The sequence below is a fragment of the Thamnophis elegans genome, chromosome 12, assembly GCF_009769535.1.
Source record: "Thamnophis elegans isolate rThaEle1 chromosome 12, rThaEle1.pri, whole genome shotgun sequence".
Classification (NCBI taxonomy): Eukaryota; Metazoa; Chordata; class Lepidosauria; order Squamata; family Colubridae; genus Thamnophis; species Thamnophis elegans.
In genome coordinates, this window is record NC_045552.1 from 46,069,795 (window position 1) to 46,097,477 (window position 27,683).

The 27,683-nt window shown below is 44.6% G+C and overlaps 1 protein-coding gene across 1 annotated transcript in view; it reads left to right on the plus strand.

Annotated features, from left to right (window-relative positions):
- Positions 1-5,147: 5,147 nt before the first annotated feature.
- The window catches only part of ZNF185 (zinc finger protein 185 with LIM domain), a 63,713-nt gene continuing 41,177 nt past the window's right edge, over positions 5,148-27,683 (plus strand). Inside the window, exon 1 of the mRNA XM_032228299.1 lies at positions 5,148-5,371. The gene's annotated coding sequence lies outside the window, so the exon portion shown is untranslated. The remainder of the gene's footprint in view (positions 5,372-27,683) is intronic.

Consider the following 27,683-nt stretch of genomic DNA (forward strand, 5'->3'; position numbering starts at 1 on the left):
TATCCCGTCAGGCCTGGGGTTAAGACTGTAACCCGCCCGAATGGTATGAATGTTGTGTTTTTAATTATGTATTGTCTTATATGTAAAAGTTTGTCTTCCTCCTCCCCCCCTTTTAAGTTGTGAGCCGCCCTGAGTCCCCCCAGGGAAAAGGGCGGCATATAAATAAACTTATCTAAATCTAAATCTATCTTGTCTTCTAAAGAAACATTTTGAGTAGCCAAGATGCAGGCATCATCAAGGGACAGTCTTTGCCCCTGAGGAAATTATTGAAGAATATCTCTTTCCCCTGGAGAAATGCAGAGAAGATTTTTTTTCCCTCACCCAGAAATGGGATGGAGGATTGTGAGCAGCACAGCACTGCTGTGGCCGATGCATTCCTTACATAATATATGTATATTATTCTGTGAATGTCTAATGCGTTCCATGTGCATTATAATTCTTAAGGCAACCTAACAAGATAGGTCAGGGCTACCTGTTTATGGTTGGCAAAAGATGGCCTCAAGCAAACCATCTACCCACTGCAATGCTTCCTTCAGTTCCTAACGCAGACAAATGGAGCATTCTTATTTCATCCTATCTCATGCTTTTTATTCATTCGTTTAAAACCTTATTTGCAATATGGGTTTGTGCAAAAGGGACACCTTGACAAGCTTTGCAAATCGATGGGTTTCTCCAGCATTCCCTTTAGCCCAATGTCCCTTTAGCCCTAATTTAATGCTTTAAATTAAAATAGTAAAACCGAGGTGCTTTCATTTATTCTGCCCTTTGGCCTTTATGACATTAGGAAGAAGCTAATAAATTTGCATTTTTTTTTAAAAAAAAAAAGGGCCTGTAGCCTCCCAAGTGACTAATGTGGAGCTTAACCGTAATCCTGCATAGGTGTCACAACGCTGAGCAGACTTAAGACTTAAAAAAAATACTATGGGAGTATTAAAGCTGGTGAAGGACGCTGCGCAGTTCTCCTTTCACGGATGTTGGAAGATTCCGAATAGCAGAATTGATTGACGTCATTTTAAAAACACTGACATTTGCTGGCATAGTTTGTGACCACAGATTATTATTCTTAGTTCCGTGAAGAAGGTATCTCAAAATGTCAATTACCACTTGCCCCTCCTCAGCCAAGGAAGAGGTCTGGGTAAACTCTCTCACTCTTGTTTCATTTTGTGGTTAAGTATCAAAACATTTCCAAGTTAGGTAACCATGTATTTGTATTATAATTACCTTTTTTCCTGTTATTTTAAAAGCAATACATTCTCAAGGAGAAAAACCAATATATCTAAAAATGGCTGTGCATGTTTGTGTGTGTTCCAGCATAACTCTGGAATGCCTCAAGCAATTTCATCCAAATCTGGTACACAGATGACTTATTCTCTGGAAGAAAATACTGAGTAGGACACCTCTAACACCCCTCGGGTGGTGTGTTCTGTTAAGATACAGTCTGTTGTGCCTTAAAATGGCTTCTACTGTACTGCCATAAGTGGCTTTTACTGTACAGCACAGTGCAGTTGCCATGGTAACGCCTTCACAGTACTCCACAACGTGACCGTGTCAAAAGGGCGAACGACAAAATCGCGCCCGACTAAACCGCGTCGCTGACGTCATCAACGCAGCGACAACAGCCATCGCGGAGAAAGAAGGGCGCTTTCAATAGCGCGTTGAAAGAAAGCCGATTCAACTTAAGGTAAGGGTTAGGTTTAGGGTTAGGTTTAGGGTTAGGTTAAGGGTTAGGTTTAGGGTTAGGTTTAGGGTTAGGTTTAGGGTTAGGTTTAGGTTTAGGGGTTAAGTTTAGGTTTAGGGTTTACAGCGTGCTTCTGTCTCCACGCTGTTGTCGCCCTGTTGATGACGTCAGCGACGCGGTTTAGTCGGGCGCGGTTTTGTCGTTTGCCCTTTTGTCGGTGAACCCTCCACAAGGGGGCTCCCTCTGGTAAGGGGAAAAATCCAACATTAGAAATCACATTTGGTCTTGACATTTCTTCCCTATAAATAAATACCCAGGCAACGCCGGGTTATCAACTAGTTGTATATAAAAACTGCTTTAAAAACTGAAAAAAATGCAAAGAGAAAAAGAAACAGAATATATATTGCTACAATAGCTACCAGTTACAATTCTATACATACTTACCTAATGTAAATATTATTCAAGGACTTATATATTAATTCCTAATACACCTATACAACTCTTTTTTGCCCTATGGTATTTTGTATAAATGAGTTCCATATTTCATTTGTCCAAACAAGGTCTACATCTAGATAACTTTAAAATTCAGTGGAGTTCAGTGTTAAAAGACACATATAATGATTCTCAAGGTTTGGATGAAATTATGGAATTTTGCTTGAAATTTTCTTGGGTTTGGTATTCACCTTGTACAGAGGATTATATTGTCTCTTCCACTCTCATTTTGCAGGATGAGAAATCCATTGAAGAGGGAAATAAAAACCTATTCGATTTTCTTTCATGGAATAGTTTGGTTGACTTGACTTTCAATATTATGGCCCTTGTTTGGAGGAAGAATAGTGTGGCGTTTATTCCTATTGTAAAGTTTAAAGTATTTAGATAACTGGGAGATTTAGATTCATTCATTTATTCAAGTATTCATTCATTCAATTATTCATTCATTCAGTTTAGTTGCCGCCTGACTCCAACCAACTCTGGATGGCTCAGAACAATAGCAGAACATAAAAACAACAACAACAACAGCAACAACAACAACAAAGTCGAACACATGCAAAATAACTACAAAATAAGTATGAGAAGGCAATACAAGCAACAAAGCAACCATATATCACATCACAATGCCCCCCCCCAAAAAAAATTGCCTTGTGATTTTCAAACCTTTAGTTTTATGGAGGAAAAAAAAGATTTTATTTTTCTTTATATTGAAAACAGTTGAAATTATTTTATATATTACTCTTGCTCAGGGACGTGCAGTCACTAGAGGCAGGGGAGGCGTGGCATCACCAGTCATGAGGAAAAGGAAAGAATTTTGAAGAATTTTTTAAAAATAATTAAAGCCAAGGTAGTTGCTACCAGATTCCAAGTCACAGTGACTTGGAACAGTGCTTAGTGTTAACTATAGGAGGAGGCCAGAGAACTAGGGGCTTCCTGTGCATAAGCAATTTTTCGCCTTTTAAGAGTTAAGCAAGGGTTAAAAAGCAAAAAATTCCTTATGCAAATGAGGCATGTGTTCTCTCGCCTCCTGTAGAGGGCATTTTTAGAGGCTTTTTAGAGTTCTCTGGGAGCAACTAGCTCAGTCTGACTCAGAGCTCTGGCCTTTTATGAGGGCAGAGTTGAAATCCTCTCTGAAACAGCTGGAAAAGGTGCATGTGTGGGCAGGGGGGAGGAATTCAAAAAGTTTGATTGCATGCAGAATCCACGTTGCCTTTTCAAACACACACACACACACAGCTGGATAAAAGTATATAAGCCCAGCTTCACTGAAAAGGCAACGTGATTCACCTGCAATCAAAGGCTCCGATCGGAAAGCAGGGGAAGGGGGGGGTATGGCAGAGGAGCTGCTTTCAAGCCTTTGGAAAATATATCCAATCCAACTTCTGTGTTTGTGTTTGAGAGTGACTGAGAGAGGGATCCAAGTTCTCTGTGTGTGTGTGTCTGTTTGAGAGAGCGGGGAGGGAGGGAGAGAGGGAGGAAGGAGGGGGAGGGAGAAGAAAAAGAATGGGAAAACTTATTTTGCAAGAGGGGGAAATGCTGTCGCTTTAAATCAGAACTGAGCATGCCTGGCTGTGGAATTCTGGGAGTGGAAGTCCACAAGTCTAAAAAGCTGCCTCACCAGCAATAAAACTCACCTCATGTCACCGCAGATTCGGACAGTGAGGAGTTTGGGGAGGGACATGGGCCAATCCTGGAGTCTGGGAAAGGCTCTGATGAAAGCTCTGTGTCAGAGGCAGAAAGGGGGCCAGAGCTGTATGCCAGTTATCAGCTGCCTTCAGAGTCAGACATCAGTGAGAAAGACAAACAGTTGGAGCCTGTTCCCAGTGAGCACATGCACAGAGTTGCCAGGCGAAGGGAACAGCTAAAGAACAGGGGTGGACTTGGGAGGAAGGCCACAGGTGGATGATGAATGGCCCCTCCTAGAGGAAATAAAAGAGGAGCAAAAGGGGAGTGGAGTTTGGAGGAGACAATTAGTTTGCTTAATTCGTTCGTGACTCTCCAAGGCTCCTTGCCAAGTTTTGCAGACATCGGCCTGTCAGCTCTCCAAGCCAGAGAAGGTCTGTGACTGTAAATCCTCCCTGGAAAGACTTTACTGGATGTGAATGAACAGAATTCACAGTCAATTAATAAAAGGGGTTTTTGTCGGGACCAGGAGTTTGCTTCATGCTCTTGGGAAGCCTCAGTCAGAACAGGCAGCCTAAGCGCTCTGCCAGGAAATGGGCTTCCGAGCTCCGTTTTTGGCTGCGACGGCCTCCTGCAACCCTCTGCCAGCGAAAATGGAGCTCAGGAGGGCCATGCAGCCCTCCTGAGCTCCATTTTCACTGGCAGAGGCACCAAGAACCGGTCCGTCACTATTTCCAGGGCAGCCCATGGGCCAGATCTAAGCAACCTGTGAGCCAAACACAGCTGCCTGGCCTTGAGTTTGACACCCCTGTATTAGAGAAACAGAGGTAAATGGGACCTTGGAGGTCCTCTAGCTCAACCCTTTGCTCAAGCAGGAGACCCTAAGACCATTTCAGATGAAATCTGGTCACGGCAAGATCGTCACAACATCCAAGAGATCTCTTTTTGAATGATACCTCTCAAAACCAATCTGTTTTCAATGAGCCGAATGGCAACTGGCAGGCTGACAATAGGGAGGAATGTTTGGCACAGTAATTGTCTCCATCGTTCGACAATGGTGCTACACTAGGCAAGAGGTGAGAAGTGGCTTTTCTGGGCAAGTTAGACGCTGGGGGTGGAGTGGCTGCTTCTTGCATCCCTACTGGCCTCACCTGTCAGCCTTGCCCGCAGCCAAAACCTCAGCCACCACTTGTATGCTTTTCTCCTCTGGCCCAGGACGTCTCCAGTGTCACAGGGCAGAGAATGCAAAGAATGTGGAAGGGAGAGGCTATTCCTGGCTGAAGCAGAGAGGGAGGGAGGGAACACAACACACTCTCTCTTTCTTTCTCTTTCTCTCTCTCTCCTATGCCTGGGATGTAGGAACCTGTTTGATGCCCTGCAGGGTAGGAGCACCCTCCCATTTCGTCAGCCTTCCCTCCCATAACAAGGCTGGGCCCCAAGCTGAGATCTTGTGTGCTTTGCCCACACACTGCCCTCCCTGCAGATTGCTCACCCCGACCGAGGACGGAGGCCGTTGCATGCTTTTAAAAAGAGATCCTTGCAGAAGGAAATCCACCGTGCTGCTTCTACCGGTCCCAAGTAAGTCTCCTTTGGCTCTGCTGGGCAGGCACAATCCTTTAGGGGGAAACAGAAGAAGGGAGCCTGCTTTTCCCACGGGCTTATCCAGGGGCTCAAGGGTCCCTTCTGCCCTGAACTGCTTTCCACGCCAGATGGTGGGAGCCTAGATTGGGATGAGGAGGAAGGACCAAGAAATCTTGCTTTGCAGCCCCCAACTCCCTTCTCTCCTCTACAACCATCTCAACTGTTTCCCCCCCTCCTCCTCCTCCTCCTTCTCCTCCTCCTCCTCCTCCTTTTTCTTCTCCTTCTCCTCCTCCTCCTCCTACTTTCTTCTTCTTCTTCTTCTCCTCCTCCTCCTCCTCTCCGCCTCCTCTCCTCCTCCTCCTTCTTCCTTCTTCTTCTTCTTCTTCTTCTTCTTCTTCTTCTTCTTCTTCTTCTTCTTCTTCTTCTTCTTCTTCTTCTTCTTCTTCCTCCTCCTCCTTCTCCTCCTCCTCCTCCTCCTCTACTCTCCTCCTCCTTCTCCTCTCCTCTTCTCCTCCTCCTTCTCCCTCTTCCTCTTCTTCTTCTTCTTCTCCTTTTCCTCCTCCTTCTCCTCCTCCTCCTCCTTCTTCTGATTTCCATCTTCTCACACCCTAGTGATGAAGTAATGAGAAGTTAGCCTGATTTGGCTTGACGTAAGCGAAACGAAAGGATTGATTCTTGATAAGAATGTATCTATGAATGATTCCTTTCCTGGCCGGTGCTGTTCAGGTACTTTCTTCCTGGGTGCTCCATGCGTCCAGAATAGTGTTTACTGCGGTCTTTTTAAGGTAGAAGAGTGCTGGAAATGAAAGAGTTTTCCAAAGAGTGTTTCCATGGCACCTACACACCCATTGTACCCTGAAGTGGGCAGAGTTTAGATCAAGGTGAATCACTGGTGATTTGGAGTAAATCCTCAATCTTTGCCCCCTTTTCACTGTTTTAAACAGCAAAACAGCAGCTAACTCCATGGAAGATGTAGGGACATGGCAAATGACTCAGAAGAGACCCCCTCTAGTTTCTATGCATGTAAAGGGGAGGAAGGGGAGGTTGACTCAGCCTTCCATCCTTCCGAGGGGGGTAAAATGATGACCCAGATTGTTGGGGGCAACAGGCTGGCTATGTAAACTGCTTAGAGAGAGCTGGAACGCACTGTAAAGTAGTATATAAGTCTAAGTGCTATGGCCATTGCTAAAGGGGAGCAAAGACATCTGCTTGGAGTTCAGAAGCTTTGAATGCTGGTTTGCCTTACTCCAAATCTCCATTGTCTTTGTGCATTTCAACGTTTTATGCTAGAAACTCTGACTCTGACCTGCCTCAAAAGTGGTTTTCAAAAGGGAACTGGACTTTATTGAGGGAGTTTTTTCCCCCTCGAAAACGTTTCGCTTCTCATCCAAGAAGCTTCCACAATTCAATCTGTGTCGACTTCATTCTATATTTAAATGCATCTATGCAAGCCTGTTTGCTCCAGATCTTCAATGCAATGCAATGCAATGCAGTGCAATGCAATGCAATGCAATGCAATGCAATGCAATGCAATGCAATGCAATGCAATGCAATGCAATGCAATGCAATGCAATACAATACAATAGTAGAGTTGGAAGGGACCTTGGAGGTCTTCTAGTCCAACCCTAGGCAGGAAACCCTATACCATTTCAGACAAATGGCTATCCAACATCTTCTTAAAGACTTCAAGTGTTGGGGCATTCACAACTTCTGGAGGCAACTTCTGTTCCACTGATTAATTGTTCTAACTGTCAGGAAATTTCTCCTTGGATCTAAGTTGCTTCTCTCCTTGATTAGTTTCCACCCGTTGCTTCTTGTCCTGCCCTCAGGTGCTTTGGAGAATAGCTTGACTCCCTCTTCTTTGGGGCAACCCCTGAGATATTGGAAGACTGCTATCATGTCTCCCCTGGTCCTTCTTTTCATTAAACTAGACATACCCAGTTCCTGCAACTGTTCTTTATATATTTTAGCCTCCAGTCCCCTAATCATCAGATACAGATTTTTTTTGAATCCAGCAATTTCCACCACCACCCCAAACCAACGGGCATGTGAAGATGGGTGAAATCTGTGAATCGGGATTGTTCTAAAAGCTGACAGGTTCTCTAAAATGAATGTTTGGATTGCCCCACCCCAGATTCTGCTTTGCGCTTTTGGGTGCTTGTACATTGGGCAGCTCTTGGTAAAACAGGGTTTCTGTGCTAAAAATGAAAAAAAAATGTACCCCTGTGGGTAGACAGAGCTTGGCACGGTTTTCTCCGCGGGGGCATCTTCCCTCTTCTCTTTGGCAGCTTTGTACTCTGTCCATGCTCCAAGAACATCTGTCGGAGAGCTGAGGAATGTAAGCTGTTTTCAGAAACCACATGAAGAGGGTGCTGGTTTTTAAAGTAACCGGTGTAACAGAGATTTGTGCCAAATCTTTTATGAAACTCCTCCTCATAAAGGCATTCACTATTTTTTTTTTCCTGAATCCAACTCCTGGGCCTTTAATAACTGCACCGCGAGCAGAAATTAAACCAAACAAAACTCCCCAAATCCTTAGTTATTACAGGCTGCGGCTGACCTGCGGCATTTTTCTCTTCATTCGGCTCATTTTATTTTTGCAACAGGCCTGTGAGGAAGGTGAAGAGGGGAGATAACAGTCCTCTACTTATAACCATTAATTCAGCAACGGCTTGGAGTTAGCATGGGACGGAACCAAGCGACTTGTGACTGGGTCTTGCATTTAGGACTATTGCCAGCATCCCTCCCCACTGTCATGGGATCAAAATTCAAGAACTTGGCAACCACCATATTTATGATGGTTACAGACTTCCAAGACCAAACGGTCCTTGCTATTTGTAACCTTTGCAGCTGAGCCCCGACAAGCAAAGTCAACGGTGGAAACCAGATTTGTTTAATGACCGTGTGGTTCACTTAACAGCCGTAGTGATTCATTTAAACCAAAGGTGTCAAACTCAACTTCACTGAGGGCCATATCAGGATTCTGTTTGACCTCAGGGGATCAGCGGGGGCATGGCCAGCTCAATGTCACCTGTTGAGGCTTTGTTTTTGGCCGTGATGGACTCCTGCAGCTCTCTGCCAGTGAAAATAGAGCATGGCCTTCCTGAGCTCCGTTTTTGCTGGCAGAGGGCTGCAGGTGTCCATCACGGCCAAAAACGGAGCCCGGGTGGGCCGCATGCTGCCTTCCCGAGTGCCATTTTTGCTGGCAGAGGCACTGCAGGTCAGTCCGTCGCTGTTTCCAGGGCGGCCCCACTGGCCAGATCTAAGCACCCAGCAGGCTGGTTCTGGCCCCTGGGCTTTGACTTGGAGACCCCTGGTTTAAACGCTGTGGCAAAAAAGTTGTAAAATTGGGTGCAACTCAGTTAAAATGGCCTTGCTTAGCAGCAGAAATTCTGGTCCCAATTTTAACAGTAAGTCATGGACTGTAACGGGGATGGTTGCAAGGCAGTGGTGGGTTTCAATTTTTTTTAGAACCTCTTCTGTAGGTGTGGCTTGCTTTGTGGGAGTGGCTTGCTGGCCATGTGACTGGGTGGGAGTGGCTTGCCAGCCATGTGACCTGGTGGGAGTGGCTTGCCAACCATGTGACTGGGTGGGTGTGACCAACTTGTAAAATGTGGTGAAACTCACTTAACAACGCTCTTGCTTAGCAACCAAAATGTTGGCTCAGAAACTCTGGCATTTGAAGCATTCAAGTCTTAAAGCTGTCAAGTTACAAGACCCTTGCGCCCCTAACCCTTTAGAAAAAAAACCCCGGGATGTTCAAACTTGACAGCTTTAAGACTTATGGACTTCAACTCCCAGAATTCCTCCTCCAGTCATGTTCGCTCAGAAACTCTGGCATTTGAAGCATCCAAGTCGTAAAGCTGTCAAGTTACAAAACCCTTGCACCCCTAACCCTTTAGAAAAAAACCCCAGGGGTGTTCAAACTTGACAGCTTTAAGACTTGTGGACTTCAACTCCCACAATTCCTCTTCTCGCTCTTCATCTTGATGATGTGCGGGACGGGGGGGGAGGGAGCTGGAACCGGTTCTAAACGGCACTGTAGATTTGTGGAACCTCTTCTATAGAAGAGGTTAGAACTGGCAGGAACCCACCCCTGTTGCAAGGTGAGTTTCTTAGCTGATTGAGGTCATGATGATGCTGTTCCTTCATCTTCTACTCTCCCCTATCTTGGTGGCCACCAAATGTGTCAGGTGACTAGCTTCCGTCATTGGCAGTCAAGGTGGACAATAGTTCATGATATTGCCTGTTCTACATTATTTTTCCTGTATACAAATGCCATAGCGATGAGTGTCGTGCTTCTGCCATTCACCCCTGAGTCAGCTGCATGACAGTTGAGTGTTTGGGATGTCAGTAGAACAAGTTCCACTTCTCTTCATGCGTTTGGGAGGGAATTGTGGACTTCTACAGCTTGTGCCCCACCCAATGGCTCTTGCCCATCAAGTTTACTTTACTCCTGTTTTGGAATGAATGTTTGCAGAAACAAGAGTCTGCTTCCGGGATGGCTCTGAGCAGTCTTCTCAATGACCCACTCAGGTTTTCAGCTGACCACAAATCCAGTTGGATCATGTTGCCTGGATTGTCATCTTGGGACCTGTGAAGGTCTGGGAACCCTGTGAAATAAATCATCTGTACAGGTGATTTGCAAAGCCCTTAAAACCTGGCTGTTCTGACAGGCCTGGGGCTAAAGAGTTTTTGCCCCCCTTCTCGAATGGTATGGTTGTTGTTGTGTTTTTAAATTTGTATTGTTATGTCTCGTCTTTTTATTCCCCTGTCTGTACCTCCTTCCCTGATTGAATTGTGAGCCGCCCTGAGTCCCCTTCGGGGAAAAGGGCGGCATATAAATGTAATAAATCCAATCCAATCCAGACATAATAAAAATAGGTGCCCAGTTAGATGGCCAACCACTACTGTTGTTCAAAAACTAAGGAGAGTTGGATCGAGTTAATAGTAAATGGAAGAGTATCAAGAAATACCAGAGCTGTAGTAGACTGAAGCAGATTATTGTAAATATATATTGGAAAAGGAGAATGCTGAAGTACTTCCATATTGCTGCCCGGAAAACTTCATGGACTTATCCATAAAATTGCTAGAAGTTAATCCTGATTTAAAATAGGTTTTATCTTCACCTAACCAAGCTAAGGTTATAAGTGTTCTGTGAGAGCTTCATTTGTGGAAGAAAACAATTAAGCATTACTCAGTGCCTCATTTTATTGCAGCGAAAGTTTGTGGGGAAAGGTTATTGCTCAGGAAGAGCATCCTTATATCCGGAAGGTCCCAGGTAGAATTTCTGGTTCAGATTGGTCTGAGAAAGGCTGTTGTCCTGGCAACCAGAAAAGTCATGGAAGTTTGTCTTTACATGGGACAACTGCCATGAGATTATTATATGCTCAAAGATGGAAAGGTTTGACACACTAACCAGAATGGTGGAGTGGTTGGTGAAGGTGATGGAACTTGCAGAGATGGCTAAGTTGACTTCCTTGATTAGAGGAAAGACAATCATGGCTCAGTGCAAACCCTTTGTAGACTTTTTGCATGAAACAGTAAAAAGGGCTTATGATTTGTGGTTTTGATGATCAGGGGGAAAAGGTTAATAGAAAAATGTGAGCTTTTTTTGTAATAATATAATAAGAGATAATTTTATAATTATACTTGAATTTGCTGCAAAGAAAATTGGAAATTTCTATTTCTTTTCCTCTCCTCTCCTCTCCAATCCTCTCTCCTCCTTTCCCTTATCCCCGCCCCTCCCCTCCTCTCATCTCTTCTCCCCTCCTCTCCTCTCCATTCCTCTCTCCTCCTTTCCCCTATCCCCTCCATTCCTTCCCTCTCCTCTCCTCTCTTCTGTTCTTTTTATTCTGAATTAGTCTCTGTTAGTTTTTAATGCTCCCTTCTTTATATAAGCAAGGCTGCTGTGTCAAAATCTTAAGATAAATGCAGCTCATCCATTCCCAATTGTGTGCCTTCAGTATACAGAACATCACATCAAAGCACCCCCTTCCTAGCTACTGGACACAGAATCTAGAGTTAAAAATGTGTCTGTTGTGACCATCAATGACAAATTTAGGAGAGAATGCATGGCTGGGGAAATTGGCATACATAGCATTTGAGAAAGATGAACCAAGTGGCAAATTATAAAAGACATTAACAGATGAACAGGGTTGGAAGGGACCTTGGAGGTCATCTAGTCCAACCCCCACCCCTCACCCAAGCAGGAGACCCTACACCATTGCTGACAGATGGCAGTCCAGTCTCTTCTTGAAAGCCTCCATGAAGGCTTTAACAACTTCATGTTAAATTAAGCAGAATGGGTCAGGATCTTCATCTGGCACAATGTCTGAATCTAGCAGTTGTGGTTATAAACCATCTTTTATATGTGAGTGTAGCTAATTATAAAAGCAGTGATTGAAGCTTCATTTAATGCTTTGCCCAAACCTAGGCGTTCTGATTTACAAATCATGAGTTTTATCTCAAAAGGCTGTTTGGTCTGAATCAGTTTGCACACATTCGTCCACGTGTCATGTTTAATGTGTTAGCCCTATTTTTCCTAGTGTGTGGAGCAATTCCTGCAGCCGGGAAGGCAACGAGGAAGTCAGTGTAATTTAAAAATCATTTGCAAGTAGATTCATTGCTCTGTGTTGTTTCGGTCTCCTCCATTAGAATAATGTAAACAGAAGAAAGAATATGGAAATAGCACATATAGGTCAAAGGAATGCATTTACATCAGCAAGGAGAAAGGAAAAAGAAAAAAAGAGAGAGAGGGAGAGAGAGGAAGAGGGAGAGGGAGAGGGAGAGGGAGAGAGAGAGAGAGAGAGAGAGAGAGAGAGAGAGAGAGAGAGAGAGAGAGAGAGACCTACCTCAGGCAATTTATTTATTTATTTGGAGAATTTATATGGCCGCACAATTCCCTGATGTTGATTTGGGGTGCTTTCCTTATATCAATTAAACCCCAAACCCAATACACCCCTTCACCCAATGTAATAGTTGACTCAGCCTTCCATCCTTCTGAGGTAGGTAAAATGAGGACCCATATTGTTGGTAGCAATGGGCTGACTCTGTAAAACCGCTTAGAGAGGGTTGTAAAAGCACTATGAAGCAGTATGTAAGTCTAAGTTCTATTGCTATTGCTACATGAGCATGGGGTCAGTGCCAAATTTCAGATAGTGATTGGGTTGAATGCCAGTTTCCGCTAATATCCAACTTGAAACGATTTCTCGGATTTATTTTGCAAACTGATGTGAGCAACAGGGCTTTGAATTGTGAGCCAAGGTATACCTGATGCTATGCTAGATTGGTCCAGGGAAGTCCAAGAAAATCTACCATGAGCAAGTAGAAGGTAGAAGTAGAAGACAATTTGAAGGTCCAAATAGAAAGATAATTATTCCAGTTCTCCTATTGTGGTCAGGAATCAGTGACCTCAAATGTTGCTCAGTTGCAACTGAAGTAGCTTGAGCCAAGAGGACTAATGGTTGAAGTTCAGCAATATCTGGAGATCCATACATAGATCCCAGGATCTATGGTAGAACCTGAATTACGAATCTTCTGATCATCTACAATGTATCCTGCAACTCTCTTTAATATGCCCGGGGTGTTTATATTGCAATAAGACATAATTTGCTTTGACTTCATGCAACATGCTAACCCTTAAGCCATGTTTTCCCATCCAACGTGGCTGGACTCAGACTAGTCACCCTGTTAAAATCAAACAAGGCATGGCTCACCGTAATATATGGACTTGAACCATGTGTGATTCAGTGCTTCCTTCAGTTCAACGCTGCCAAGTGCAATTAATAATGGAGTCGCGAGTCTTTTTTTTTATTGAAAATTTTTGGGAAAAAAAAAACTTTTACAAATGTTTACCTCTCTCCCCCTACCCTACCCTCCCCATCCAAACCCTTACCCCCCAAACTTCCCCCCCCCGACTTCCCAGAATCGATACAGGGTATAAATCTTTAACAAAGATATTCTAAAATAAACTTTAAAAAAGTTAGTATCATCTTTGATTTGTGCTTTAACTCCTCTTTGCTAGGCTAACTCTAAACAGATTATATCATTCCTTGTTTCTTCAGTCATAAACTATCTGGAATTTCTTAGTCCCATATTTATTTTGAGTATAGTCAATCCATCTTCTCCACTCCAATTTATATCTCTCATTTGAGTGATCCTTGAGATATGCTGATATTTTAGCCATCTCTGCTAGGTTTGTTACTTTTAATGTCCACTCTTGAATAGTAGGCAAATCTTCCTTCTTCCAATATTGCGCCACCAACAGTCTTGCTGCGGTTATTAAATGCAAAATCAAGTTAGTCTCTATAACTGTGCAATCAGTAATTATACCTAACAAGAATAACTGAGGGGTAAACCTTATCCTTTTTTAAGAACATTTTGCATAATCCACCATATTTTTATCCAAAATGCTTTTACCTTTTTACAAGTCCACCATATATGATAGTATGTAGCATCGAGACAATCACATCTCCAGCATTTAGGTTGTAAATTCGGATACATACAGGCTAGTTCTTTGGGATCTAAAAAAAGTCTTTAATAAGGCACTTTCTTCACTGTGTTATCCAATTCCTTTCCCTGGAATTCGAATTGAGGTTGTTGTTTTTTTGCTTATGAATACAAAGTACCATGCAAGCTTTGCTATCAATTTATGGATAATCTGTTTGTGTGAATGTAAATGAAAGTGGAATAATTTCTTCCTAAGGCAGAATGCAACCAGGATTATTTTATAGGCTTAATGCACCTTCTCTTAATCCCCATCTCTCTCCCAACTGCAATGTTTCCTTCTATTTCTGTAAACAGGATGGATCACCAATTCTAGAGGGGATTGCTGTGCTCCTAATTAATACTTTTGCATGTTGTTTATGCCTGGCTGATTTAATTGGCCGAATTAGCATTTATCATATCTCTTTCATTCATTTATACTAGATACGTATCCATGCGAGGCTGAAATATTGTAAGAGGGGCCACCAGCTTTGGTAGCTTTCAAACACAACTAGAAGGTTGGCTTTTGATTTCAATTGATCCCATAAGCAAATAAGTAAGTAAATAAGACCTCTGATCAAAGAAAGCTGCCATAGTTAATATGAGTTGCTGTGCCGTATCATTATGAACTCTAGCCAGGAAAATGAAGGAAACCCTGGGAATACATGCAAGGCTAAAATAGGAAGGACAAAAATTTTACAGACCATATCTATGTGTTTGAATGAATGTTTATTTCATTTATATGCCGCCCTTTTCCCCCGAAGGGGGACTCAGGGCGGCTCACAACTCAAACCAGGGAAGGGGGGATACAGACAAATTAACAACAACACAAAAACAATACATGATTTAAAAACACACAACAATCATACCATTCGAGACGGGGGCAACGGTTCTTTAGCCCCAGGCCTGTCGGAACAGCCAGGTTTTAAGGGCTTTGCGGAAGGCCTGGAGGGTGGTGAGGGTGCGAATCTCCATGGGGAGCTCGTTCCAGAGGGTCGGAGCAGCCACAGAGAAGGCTCTCCTCCGGGTAGTCGCCAGTCGGCATTGGCCGGCAGATGGAATTCGGAGGAGGCCTAATCTGTGGGATCTGATCGGTTTATTGGAGGTAATTGGCAGCAGGCGGTCTCTCAAGTACCCAGGTCCAATACCATGAAGGGCTTTATAAGTGACGACTAGCGCCTTGAAGCGTATCCGGAGACCAATAGGCAGCCAGTGCAGCTCATGGAGGATAGGTGTTACGTGGGTGAACCGAGGTGCACCCACAATCGCTTGCGCGGCTGCATTCTGGACAAGCTGGAGTCGCCGAATGCTCTTCAAGGGCTGCCCCATGTAGAGCACGTTGCAGTAGTCCAGTCTAGAGTCTATATATAAAGTCAAAAATAATACTAAATGCCTTATAATCGAACATGAATTTAACATTTGTAATAGAGCCAATCCCTCAATCTAGGTAAACAAACATATCTAGTTTAAAGATAAGTATAATCTTTATTGTCATTGTAGTTAAATGCAATGAAATTGGTTGGATGGGATATCTGAAACCTTGTAATCCTTTGCACTGTTTTTCTCTACATAGAATAGAATAGAACAGAGCTGGAAGGGACCTTGGAGGTCTTCTACTCCAGCCCCTGCTTAAGCAGGAGAACCTATACTATTTCAGATAAATGGCTGTCTAGTTTCTTCTTAAAAACCTCCAGTGATGGAACATCCATGGTGTCTGGAGGCAAGCTGTTCCATTGGTTGGTTCCACCACAAAACCGCGGTGGACTAAAGCGCGCTCGACGAGACCTTTTTCCAAGGTCTCAACATCTTTTTTGATAGCATGGTGACCAAAATTGGTTGCAGCATTCCAGGTGTGTTCTTACTATGGTTAAATACTGATTTAATTAAATACTGATCCTAAAATAATAACTACTGTTTATTTGGGTGGTGCAATATTTTTTAATCCATTTCAAAAGGGCGCTCCAGAGTGAATGAAAGCATGAATGTTTCCTCTGTCTGTAGCTCTTTAAAGCAGACTTTTTTCCCCCCAAGCACTGTGCTACGTTCAGGTCTTCATCCCTTCAAAAGACTTCTTGGAATGAAATGTGAATCACTGAGCAGATATGTGGTAGCGGAGATAGTCTTCCCTGGAATGGAACCCTTGCCTTCTACCCATCCTTGTTCTCAATCATGTGCAATTATTTCTCATGGATCCTGACATGCTACACAAAGCGAAAAAGGGGTGCCGTATTTATAGTATTTAGAGCCGAGGTGGTGCAATGGTTAGAGTGCAGCACTGCCGGCTACTTCAGCTGGCTGCTAGCTGCAGTTCGGCAGTTTGAATCTCACTGGCTCAAGGTTGACTCAGCCTTCCATCCTTCCGAGGTGGGTCAAATGAGGACCCAGATTGCTGAGGGCAATCGGCTGACTCCATAAACCGCTTAGAGAGGGCTGTAAAAGCACTATGAAGCGATATATAAGTCTAAGTGCTATGGCTATTGCTATCATCCTTGGGGGAAAATAGGTGATGAGTTAAACCTCATTCCTGGTTGGCTGACTATTTGGTGCATCTTTGGGAATAATTGAGGTACCATGGATTACTTTTTGTTAATACATTCAACTGCTTTGGTTTCCGAGGTGGGTAAAATGAGGACCCAAATTGTTGGGGGCAATATGCTGACTCTGAAAACCGCTTAGAGAGAGCTGTAAAAGCACTGTGAAGTGGTATATAAGTCTAAGTGCTATTTTCCTTCCTTCCTTCCTTCCTCCCTCCCTCCCTCCCTCCCTCCCTCCCTCCCTCCCTCCCTCCCTCCCTAATAAGAGTAATAAGAGCTGTGATGGCACAATGATTAGAATGTAGTATTGCAGGCTAATTCTGCTGACTGCCAGCAGTTCAATCCTCACCAAGCTCAAGGTTGACTCAGCCTTCCATCCTTCCAAGGTGGGTAAAATGAGGACCCAGATTGTTGGGGCCAATAGGCTGACTCTGTAAACTGCTTAGAAAGAGCTGTAAAAGCACTGTGAAGTGGTATATAAATCTAAGTGCTATTGCCCTTCCTTCCTTCCCCCCTCCCTCCCTCCCTCCCTCCCTAATAAGAGTAATAAGAGCTATGATGACACAATGATTAGAATGTAGTATTGCAGGCTAATTCTGCTGATTGCTGGTTGCCTACAATTTGGCAGTTCAAATCTCACCAGGCTCAAGGTTGACTCAGCCTGCCATCCTTCCGAGGTGGATAAAATGAGGACCCAGATTGTTTGGGGGCAAAATGCTGACTCTGTAAACCACTTAGAGAGGACTGTAAAGCACTGTGAAGTGGTCTATAAGTCTAACTCCTTCCTGCCTGCCTTCCTTCCTTCCCTCCCTTCCAGTGGTTAGAATGCAGTATTGCAGGCTAACTCTGCCCATTGCAGCAGTTCAATCCTCACCAAGCTCCAGATTGACTCACCCTTCCGTCCTTCCAAGGTTGGTCAAATGAGGACCCAAATTGTTGGGGCAATAGGCTGACTCTGTAAACTGCTTAGAAAGAGCTGTAAAAGCACTGTGAAGTGGTATATAAATCTAAGTGCTATTGCCCTTCCTTCCTTCCCCCCTCCCTCCCTCCCTCCCTCCCTCCCTCCCTAATAAGAGTAATAAGAGCTATGATGACACAATGATTAGAATGTAGTATTGCAGGCTAATTCTGCTGACTGCCAGCAGTTCAATCCTCACCAAGCTCCAGATTGACTCACCCTTCCATCCTTCCAAGGTTGGTCAAATGAGGACCCAGATTGTTGGGGCAATAGGCTGACTCTGTAAACTGCTTAGAGAGAGCTGTAAAAGCACTGTGAAGTGGTATATAAATCTAAGTGCTATTGCCCTTCCTCCCCCCTCCCTTCCTCCCTCCCTCCCTCCCTCCCTCCCTCCCTCATAAGAGTAATAAGAGCTGTGATGACACAATGATTAGAATGTAGTATTGCAGGCTAATTCTGCTGACTGCCAGCAGTTCAATCCTCACCAAGCTCAAGGTTGACTCAGCCTTCCATCCTTCCAAGGTGGGTAAAATGAGGACCCAGATTGTTGGGGGTAAGAGGCTGACTCTGTAAACTGCTTAGAGAGGGCTGTAAAAGCACTGTGAAGTGGTATATAAATCTAAGTGCTATTGCCCTTCCTCCCCCCTCCCTTCCTCCCTCCCTCCCTCCCTCCCTCATAAGAGTAATAAGAGCTGTGATGACACAATGATTAGAATGTAGTATTGCAGGCTAATTCTGCTGACTGCCAGCAGTTCAATCCTCACCAAGCTCAAGGTTGACTCAGCCTTCCATCCTTCCAAGGTGGGTAAAATGAGGACCCAGATTGTTGGGGGTAAGAGGCTGACTCTGTAAACTGCTTAGAGAGGGCTGTAAAAGCACTGTGAAGTGGCATATAAGTCTAAGTGCTATTGCTAGAGTCCATTGAGTTGTAGAAACCATGCCTCACATTAGACCTTAGCATATCTTATTTCTTGGCCCAAAGTATGTTACGTAACACAATGGCTATGCCTTGTTAACTTGGATTTCCCCACCCTCCTTATGCTGATCTATGACCGTAATAAAGATTTGATTTGATTACTTTATTGTCAATCAGCTTGTAAGGTAAATCAGCCGTTAAGAGTACAGGAGCTTATTTCTAATAAACTGGTTACCCGAACTATAAGTGTGATGTAATCTGAAAATCACCTCACTGATATAGAAATTTAAACTGAGTAAAATGAAACAACAACAACGAGGTATATCTCCTCTTAATAAATTTTTGAATAAATGCAGAGACATTCTGATGATCCACCGGTAGACAAACTTCTTCAACCTGCTGTGCAGGTTGAGGCAGCCACAGGGCCTCCTTCCTTATGCAGTAGAAGAATCTGTTGAATAACAATTTAGAATTAATTGTAAGTAACAACAATAATTGCTCTTAGCAGTAGTGGGGTGAGGCACATCAGGAGGTGTTAGCACAGGCAGGAAATGTACCAGTTGTAAAACAGCTACAATCCTCTTAGAAACTGAACCTTCTGTCTTTCCGGGACTGTTGCTTCCATCCTACTCCTCAAAATCATTGTTCATGTAGACCACTGTTTCTCAACCTTGGAATTGCAAGATGATGGTCTTCAGCATGCTGGCTGGAGAATTCTAGGAGCTGAAGTTCACACATCTTAAAGTTGCCAAGGTTGGGAAACATCCTACCCATTTCTTCCTGGAATTATTACGTGGAATACGTGGAATTATTTCAAGCAACAGGATCAAATTGTCAACAAACCAATACAACCATCTTTTCGTAAATTGGATGAAGGGTAATCTTTTAGAGACCATCTTCTGCTAGTGACTTTCATAGTCACTAGCCTCCTTCAGGAGCAGAGGTGGCGCAGTGGTTAAATGCAGCACTGCAGGTTACTTCAGCTGACTGCAGTTCTGCAGTTCGGCTGTTCAAATCTCACCGGCTCAGGATTGACTCAGCCTTCCATCCTTCCGAGGTGGGTAAAATGAGGACCCGGATTGTTGTTGGGGGCAATATGCTGACTCTGTAAACCGCTTAGAGAGGGCTGAAAGACCTATGAAGCAGTATATAAGTCTAACTGCTATTGCTATTACTATAGCATGGCCTTGCCATCACTGGCCACATGACTTTTATTTTGGCAGAGAGAGGGTTGGCTGGATTGGGCGAGAAGAAAGTCATTAGTTGGGAAACCTACCTGGATGCCAAAGGCTGGAATGCTGCACCTGGAGATAAGAATCTTAATTAGAAGAAGAAAAATCGAATCTTTATTAATTGGGAGGACTTTCTTACACCCACTAAAAAGGAGCACCCTATATATATGCATATATTGTATGTCCCTGTGTGCAATCAACACACGTTCTCATTAAGATGCCTCGTTTTTTTTCCGCATAGCACACTCCAACTGACATTTTAATCTTGGCTTTATTGCCAGTATTTCCAACCTTGTGTTATGGAATAACAGTATAAGCATTGAGGGATAGCCAAGAAAATCAATGGATTCTCAACGTTCAAAAGCTGCAATGACTTGAGGATATACCAAGGGTTCTCATTCTATTTGTAGTATTGAAAGGTGAAGCGAGCTTTAAAGAAGTGAAACGAAGGACTAGGAGTGACATGATAGCAATATTCCAATATTTGAGGGGCTGCCACAAAGAAGAGGTGTGTGTGTATCAACCTATTCTCCAAAGCACCAGAAGGCATGATAAGAAACAATGGATAGAAACGAATCAAGGAAACATCTAACTTAGAACTAAGGAGAATTTTTCTGACAGTGAGGACAATTAACCAGTGGAATGGAAGTAGCCTCCAGAAGTTATGGCTGCTCCATCACTGGAGGCTTTAAGAAGAGACTGGACAGCCACTTGTCTGAAATGGATATAGGGTCTCCTGCTTGAACAGGGGGTTGGACTAGGCCTCCAAGGTCCCTTCCAACTCTGTGACTTCTGTTCTGTTCTGCAGAAACCGGATGATGAAATGTTCAAGTAGATAGAGATGGCCCCCTTGGAAGTAAGAAAAACCCATCCCTTGATGTTAAAAAGCAACTGGGTCGACATTTAATTCGAGCTGCAAAACAGATATTGAATGCTGGAATTCAAGGCCACAGGTTTGCAGCTTGAGTTGAAAGCAAGCAAGCTGTTCTCAAATCCCAACTGCTAGTTTGACACCGTGTTTTTGTTCAAAGAAGAAAGATTGATCCCTCCGGGAAGAAAGTACATTCAACACCCTGTAATTTCCAAATTTTCAAACTCCGCTTCCAAAGAAAAGGCAGAAAATTAGGGCTGATTTTCCAGAAGGCTTACTTGCTGTTTTGAATATATTTGGGGTAGGGTTTGTATTTTTGTGGAAGGTTGCTGAGTAGGCGTTTCCTTCTGCAGTTCAGGTATTTTGGAATATTCTCGGGGTTTCTATGCATTTTGCAACATTGCTTTTCACACCGGGAGTGGATCTCCAACCTGCTGGTGCCTCTTAATCTATGGAAATTTGCAATTAGCATTGAATGATAGGATGTTCAGAGGTGGAGTTGTTTGGGAGATTACTGATGTGTCTAGAAATTCTGGGAACTGAAGACTCGCATAGGGTATGTGTCAGAGGGACTTTGGAGGTCTTCTAATCCAACCCCTTGCTCAAGCAGGAGATCCTGCTACATCATTTCAGACAAGTGCCAGTCTCTTAAAAACCTCCAGTGATGGAGCATCCACAACTTCTGGAGGCAATCAGTTCCACTGGTTAATTGTCCTCACTGTTAGGAAGTTTCTCCTTAATTCCAGGTTGCTTCTCTCCTTGATTAGTTTCCATTCATTGCTTCTTTGTCTTGCCTTCTGGTGCTTTGGAAAATAAGCTGACCTCCTATGTGGCAGCCCCACAAATACTGAAATATTTGTGTCACCCCTAGTTCCTTCTTTCCCTATCATGTCACCCCTAGTTCCTTCTTTTCTCTCGACTAGCTATATCCAGTTCCTGCAACCTTTCATATGTTTTCGTTTCCGGGCCATTCAATAGTTTTAGTTGCTCATCTCTGCTCTGTCTGTCATAATGTTCAAGAAATTTGATTTGATTTGATTTATTGCATTTCTATGCCGCCCTATTCCCAGAGGGACTCAGGGTGGCTCACAAACCAAAATAAGGAGGGGGGGATACAAACAGGAGGACAACAACGGATAAACAACTACAACAATTTAAAAACAGTCAACAAACATACAATTCGAGCGGGGACGGGGAACTTGTCAGCCCCAGGCCTGTTGGAACAGCCAGGTTTTAAGGGCTTTGTGGAAAGCCTGAAGGGTGGTGAGGGTCCGAATCTCCATGGGAAGCTCATTCCAGAGGGTTGGAGCAGCCACAGAGAAGGCTCTCCTCCGGGTGGTAGCCAATCGGCATTGGCCGGTAGATGGAATTCGGAGGAGGCCTAATCTGTGGGATCTAATAGGTCTGTTGGAGGTAATTGGCAGCAGGCGATCTCTCAAGTACCCAGGTCCAATACCATGAAGGGCTTTATAAGTGATGACTAGCACCTTGAAGCGTATCCGAAAACCAATAGGCAGCCAGTGCAGCTCACGGAGGATAGGTGTGACGTGGGTGTACCGAGGTGCACCCACAATTGCTCGCGCGGCTGCATTCTGGACAAGCTGAAGTCTCCGAATGCTCTTCAAGGGCTGCCCCATGTATTTTACTGCCTGTTGACCCAGGCTCCTGCTTCAAAAGCTCCCATTGGCACTTCCATGCAAACCTATCCCCAGATCCTCTTGAACTCGGGACTTGATGACTACAAAAAAACATTCATGTAGGATTTTTTTTTGTCCCCAATACAGATTGCCTTGCTGCAGGGGTTTGTTTTTTCACCCTCCCAATTTAGCCTTCATTTGTTGGGATTTCCTGATAATTTCCTGCCCAAGTATCCACCAAATGCTACCTTAGCCTGGATAAAAATCTAACCCTTTCTCTGGAAAAAAAAATAATCAAAACTTTTCTTGCTATGCTGGTTTGCGGATGTTAGTAGTTGTTAGATCTACTTACTTGCAGCTCTGAGTGGGAGTTGGTGAAGATTAGCAGGTGAATTGCCTGCAGTCAACAAAGTCCCTGAGCAATGATTGGAGGGGAGGGGGGTGTTAGAACTTTCTGCTCCTGATTCAGCAGCTTGAGAGAGGGGGGAAAAATGTCCTTTGTTGACATTTCCCAGCTCAAAAACAGGAATGGAAGCCAAGAGGAGAAATGAGTGGGCAGATCCAGTTTTAATGAGATCTTCGACAGGGTTGGAAGTATTTCATTACCAGAGATGCGGGCGGTAAGTGAATTAGAACTAGATGATTTCATGCCAACGTGGGGAAGACAACCCTGAATTTGTGAGTGGAGGGTTTAGGTATCCTAATGCAGGGGTCTCCAACCACCCTGATCCATGTACCAGCACTGGGCCACGTTATGCCAAAAACAGGGCCACGCAAACAAGCGAAGCCCCATCCGTGGGATGCAGGCTTTTGTGGCCCGCTAGTAGTCAGCAGAGCTGGCAGCAGAGTCGGACATTGAGGAGGTTGGAGAGGAGCCTGGGCCAGTCCTGGAGGCTAGGGAAGGCTCAGACGAGGGCTCTGCGTCAGAGGCAGAGACTGGGCCGAGGCTGTCCGGCAGTGATCAGGTCCCTATGGAGCTAGACAACTGTGAGGCAGAGGAACATCTGGAGCCTGTTCCCATTGTGCGCATGCGCAGAGCTGCCAGAAGAAAAGAACTATCCAGAAATCAGGGTCGACTTGGGAGTAAAGTCACAGGTGGAAGGTAATTGCCCCCCGCCCATAGGAAATAAAAGAGGAGCAAAAGGGGAGTGGGCTTTTGCAGGACGCAATTCGTTTGTTCGTTAGATTCATTTCAGGAGTGTGAAGATCTGTCCGTGAATCTCAGGGACTCTGTGCCCAGTCTTTCCTTGCACAGCACCTCATTTGGAAAATATTTACATGGCAAAAGATAGATAAGGTCTGTAGCCCTAAATATTCCTTTGAAAGACTGTTTGCCAGGCCTTTGCTGAATGGGAATGAGAGGAATTCACCTTCGTTTAATAAAAGGGGTTTTGAAGGGACCAGGACTCTGCCTCCTGCTTTTTGGGGAAGCTGAAGTCAAAACACATACAGCACATGAAACCATGCCCCCTCTGGTCCACTGAAAAACCTCTTTCCACAGAACTGGTTCCTGGTGCCCCCCAAATTGGGGGCTGCTGTCCTAATGTGTGTTAAAGTACAGGTTAATATGAGTCCTATCTCATTCCATTTCTGGAGTCATTGATAGCAACATTCTACAATGAAAGAATTAATTATTATTTTTTAATGGAGTCGCTGAGCGCTTTTGCTTGAGCAAGGGGTTGGACTCAAAAGACCCCCAAGGTCCCTTCCAACTCTGTTGTTCTTCTTTTCTTGTACATTTGTGTCAGCCTGCTTCCTTATCACAACGGCATCTTCTGGGCTTTACGTGACATCTTAGTTACCCCAAAAGCGGCACTGACAAACACGTCAGCAGGAAAAAGAAGTTCCTTTTCAGCTCGCAAGCACTCCCCTGGATTCCGAGCTGTCTCTTTTTACCATTCGGCGTGGTTTCTGTCCCCACCCAGTTCTCTGAAATGTGTGTGTGTTCCCACAACAGTGGAGTACGAAATGCCAAAAAATGGAGCTTGTCTGGGCACACCCTTCAAAGGGTTCTCCAGGAAGAGTGGCATTTGGAAGGCCCCTAAGACTAACTCTGAGCTGCGCCCAAAGCTGCTTGTCTTCCACGGGCAGGAATCAGCAACCTGCGGCTCTGGAGCCGCATGTGGCTCTTTCATCCCTCTGCTGCGGCTCCCTGTTGCCCGTCAGCCACACAATCGATAGGGCTTTCGATTAGGACAGGTAGGGGGAAAAGGACGACATGCTAGGAAGAGACTGTGTGGTGGGAGAACCGGACTTCTGGTCAGCTTCAGAATTGAATGGGGGACTTCTGGTGAGGACCTTTGTGGCTCTTTGAGTCTTTAAGGTTGCCGACCTCTGTCCATGGGGCTTCCAGCTGTTTCTTAAGCCAACTTCAGAAAGTCCACTCTGGATTGCAGGGAGAGGGCAGGAAATCTGGTCGACGCTCTGTCTGGATTACAGCCACAGTGAGATTTGATTGGTTGTTCCTCTACTCCTTGCGCTTCCCATCCATGGTCCAGGGTGGACCAGTCTACTGGAAGCTGCCCTTTTCTCTTGATGGTTCTCTGCTCATTGGTCCCCATGCCTTCTCTCCCAGAAGTCTGCAGACAGGGGTGCCTTTAGTCCCCTCCCCTTTCCCATATTATATCATTTGAATATAACTCGGATCAGAGGTGGGTTCTGGCCAGTTTTACCGCCGATTTGCTTTTACGCGCGCTGTGTGTGCATGCACAGTTCAATTAAAAACAAGATAGTAATGGCGGCAACCGGGGAACTGGTTCGGGGAAGTGGCAGGCCTGGGTCGCTGCCAGTTCTAGTGACCCAGGCTGCCATACCAGTACTGGTTTGGCGGAACCGGGTGGAACTGGTAGGAATCCACCTCTGACTCAAATCCTTTCTATTTCTCTGCTGGGACCATCATGCTGTAGGTCCGATGCTTTCAATAATGAAAGCAAGATGAGAACAGGTTGTAAGTCCTTCTTCTGTAGGTCCATGGAAGCTTTGTAGCAAAAAAGGAGAACTGAATGTTCCCAGTAAGAGAAATTAAGTAGACATGTTGCTTCTCAGCATGGTCATTCCCATTCCTTTTTCCTGTTGTTAGGTCAACAATTGTGCCAATGTCTACTATTTTATTTTTCAAGAACACTGAACAGGATTCTCCAATTGCACCTTCCTTCCTTCCTTCCTTCCTTCCTTCCTTCCTTCCTTCCTTCCTTCCTTCCTCCCTCCCTCCCTCCCTCCCTCCCTCCCTCCTTCCTATCCCCTCCCTTTTATACTTCCTTTCTTCTTCCCTCCCTCCCCTCCCATCCCTTTTCTCCTTCCTTCCTCTCCTCCCTTCCCTTTTATCCTTCCTTCCTTCCTTCCCCCCTCCCCTCCCCTTCCTCCCCTCTCCTTCCCTCCCCTCCCAATAATTTGGAATTCTTAGGTATGCAGGAATACTTAGAGGAGGAAAAAAACCTAGATTGGTGAATATTCATAAATGACTCATGTTTACTTAAGTAACCATGAAAAAGTCATCTGCAATCATAAGAAGTGGAACATAGCGATGGATTCACAACCGTGGCACGACAAAACCGCGCTCGACTAAAGTGCGCCCGATTAAACCGCGTCGCTGATGTCATCAACAGGGCGACAACAGCGAGCGCGGAGAAAGAAGGGCGCTTTAAATAGCGCTTTGAAAGCAAGCCGATTCAAGTTAAGGTAAGGGTTAGGTTTAGGTTTAGGTTTAGGTTTAGGTTTAGGTTTAGGTTTAGGTTTAGGGTTAGGGTTAGGGTTAGGGTTAGGGTTAGGTTAAGGGTTAGGGTTAGGGTTAGGTTAAGGGTTAGGGTTAGGTTTAGGGTTAGGTTAAGGGTTAGGATTAGGTTTAGCGTTAGGTTAAGGGTTAGGGTTAGGGTTAGGGTTAGGGTTAGGGTTAGGGTTAGGGTTAGGTTAAGGGTTAGGTTTAGGTTTAGGGTTAGGATTAGGATTAGGTTTAGGGGGGTTAGGTTTAGGTTTAGGGGTTAATTTTAGGTTTAGCGTTTACAGCGTGCTATTTTCTCCACGCTGTTGTCGCGCTGTGATGACGTCAGCTACGCGGTTTCGTCGAGCGCCCTTTAGTCGAACGTGGTTTTGTGGTGGAACCATTCACAACGCATTAAAGTGTAGTTTCTTTGAACAACAAACCACAGTTGGTTGGATTTGTAAGCCATGAATGGTGGGTTATCAGCCACAACAGCTGAGTTCAGCCTCCACTTCAATCAAGCACAATCTTAGCGTGCTGTGGTTCAGCATGACAGGTGAATCCAGCCAGAATGTCCCCCGTTCTTATACGAGAATATTTTTGTTGCTTGTTGATCAGAGGTGTTCTCTGCTCCACAACTTGATGCAGCCGTGAGCAAACTCCCCTTTATCCAACTGTAGATCTAGATTTACAACACCTTCAGTGAGACACTGAAGAGTCAAGTTTTTCCTCTCAACTGTCTCCACCCAGCTCTCATTTGAACTTGGAAAAAGCTCATCTCAAACATTCAGGCTGCACTTGAATTTCTGGCTTGGCAGAATTATGCAAAGCCGGGCATGTCGGCTGTTTGCTTCAGCTATGGCTTTGGGCAACAACAAGCAATTCTTGCCAATGCTCAGCTTTTTATGAACATGAATCACGCTGCAAATCTCAACCCGGCTCTTTAGTGACAGTTTCCTCCTACCACATCAAATGCACAGGTACCTGTATAGGTGGTACCTCGCTCAATAGTAGTAGCTGTGAGAGGGATCTTGGAGTCCTAGTGGACAATCACTTACATATGAGATCGCAGTGCGTTGTCGCTGCCAATAAGCCAACACAGTTCTAGGCTGCATAAACAGAGGGATAGAATCAAGATCACGTGAAGTGTTAATGCCACTTTATGATGCCTTGGTAAGGCCACACTTGGAATACTGCACTCGGTTTTGGTCACCACGATGTAAAAAAGATGTTGAGACTCTAGAAAGAGTGCAGAAAAGAGCAACAAAGATGATTAGGGGACTAGAGGATAAAACATATGAAGAACAGTGGCTGGAATTGGGTATGTCTAGTTTAATGAAAAGAAATGATAGCAGTGATGGCATGATAGCAATGTTCCAATATCTCAGGGGCTGCCCCAAAGAACGGAGTCAAGCTATTCTCCAAAGTACCTGAAGGCAGGACAAGAAACAATGGGTGGAAACTAATCAAAGAGAGAAGCAACTTAGAACTAAGGAGAAATTTCCTGACAGTGAGAACAATGAACCAGTGGAAAGACTTGTCTCCAGAGGTTCTGAATGCTCAAACGCTGGAAGTCTTTAAGAAGAGATTGAACAACCATGTTCTAGTCGTTCCTGACTCTAGGGGGCGGTGCTCATCTCAGTTTCAAAGCTGAAGAGCCAGCGCTGTCCGAGGACGTCTCCGTGGTCATGTGGCCGGCATGACTAAATGCTAAAGGTGCGCAGAACGCTGTGACCTTCCCACCAAAGGTGGTTCCTATTTTCCTACTTGCATTTTTTACGTGCTTTCGAACTGCTAGGTTGGCAGAAGCTGGGACAAGGAATGGGAGCTCACTCCGTTACGCGGTGCTAGGGATTCGAACCGCCAAACTGCTGACCTTTCCAATCATCAAACTCAGTGTCTTAGCCACTGAGTTACCACATAGCTCAGTACACTTGACTTAGTACACTTCAAAAAAAAAAAAAAAAACAAGAGATC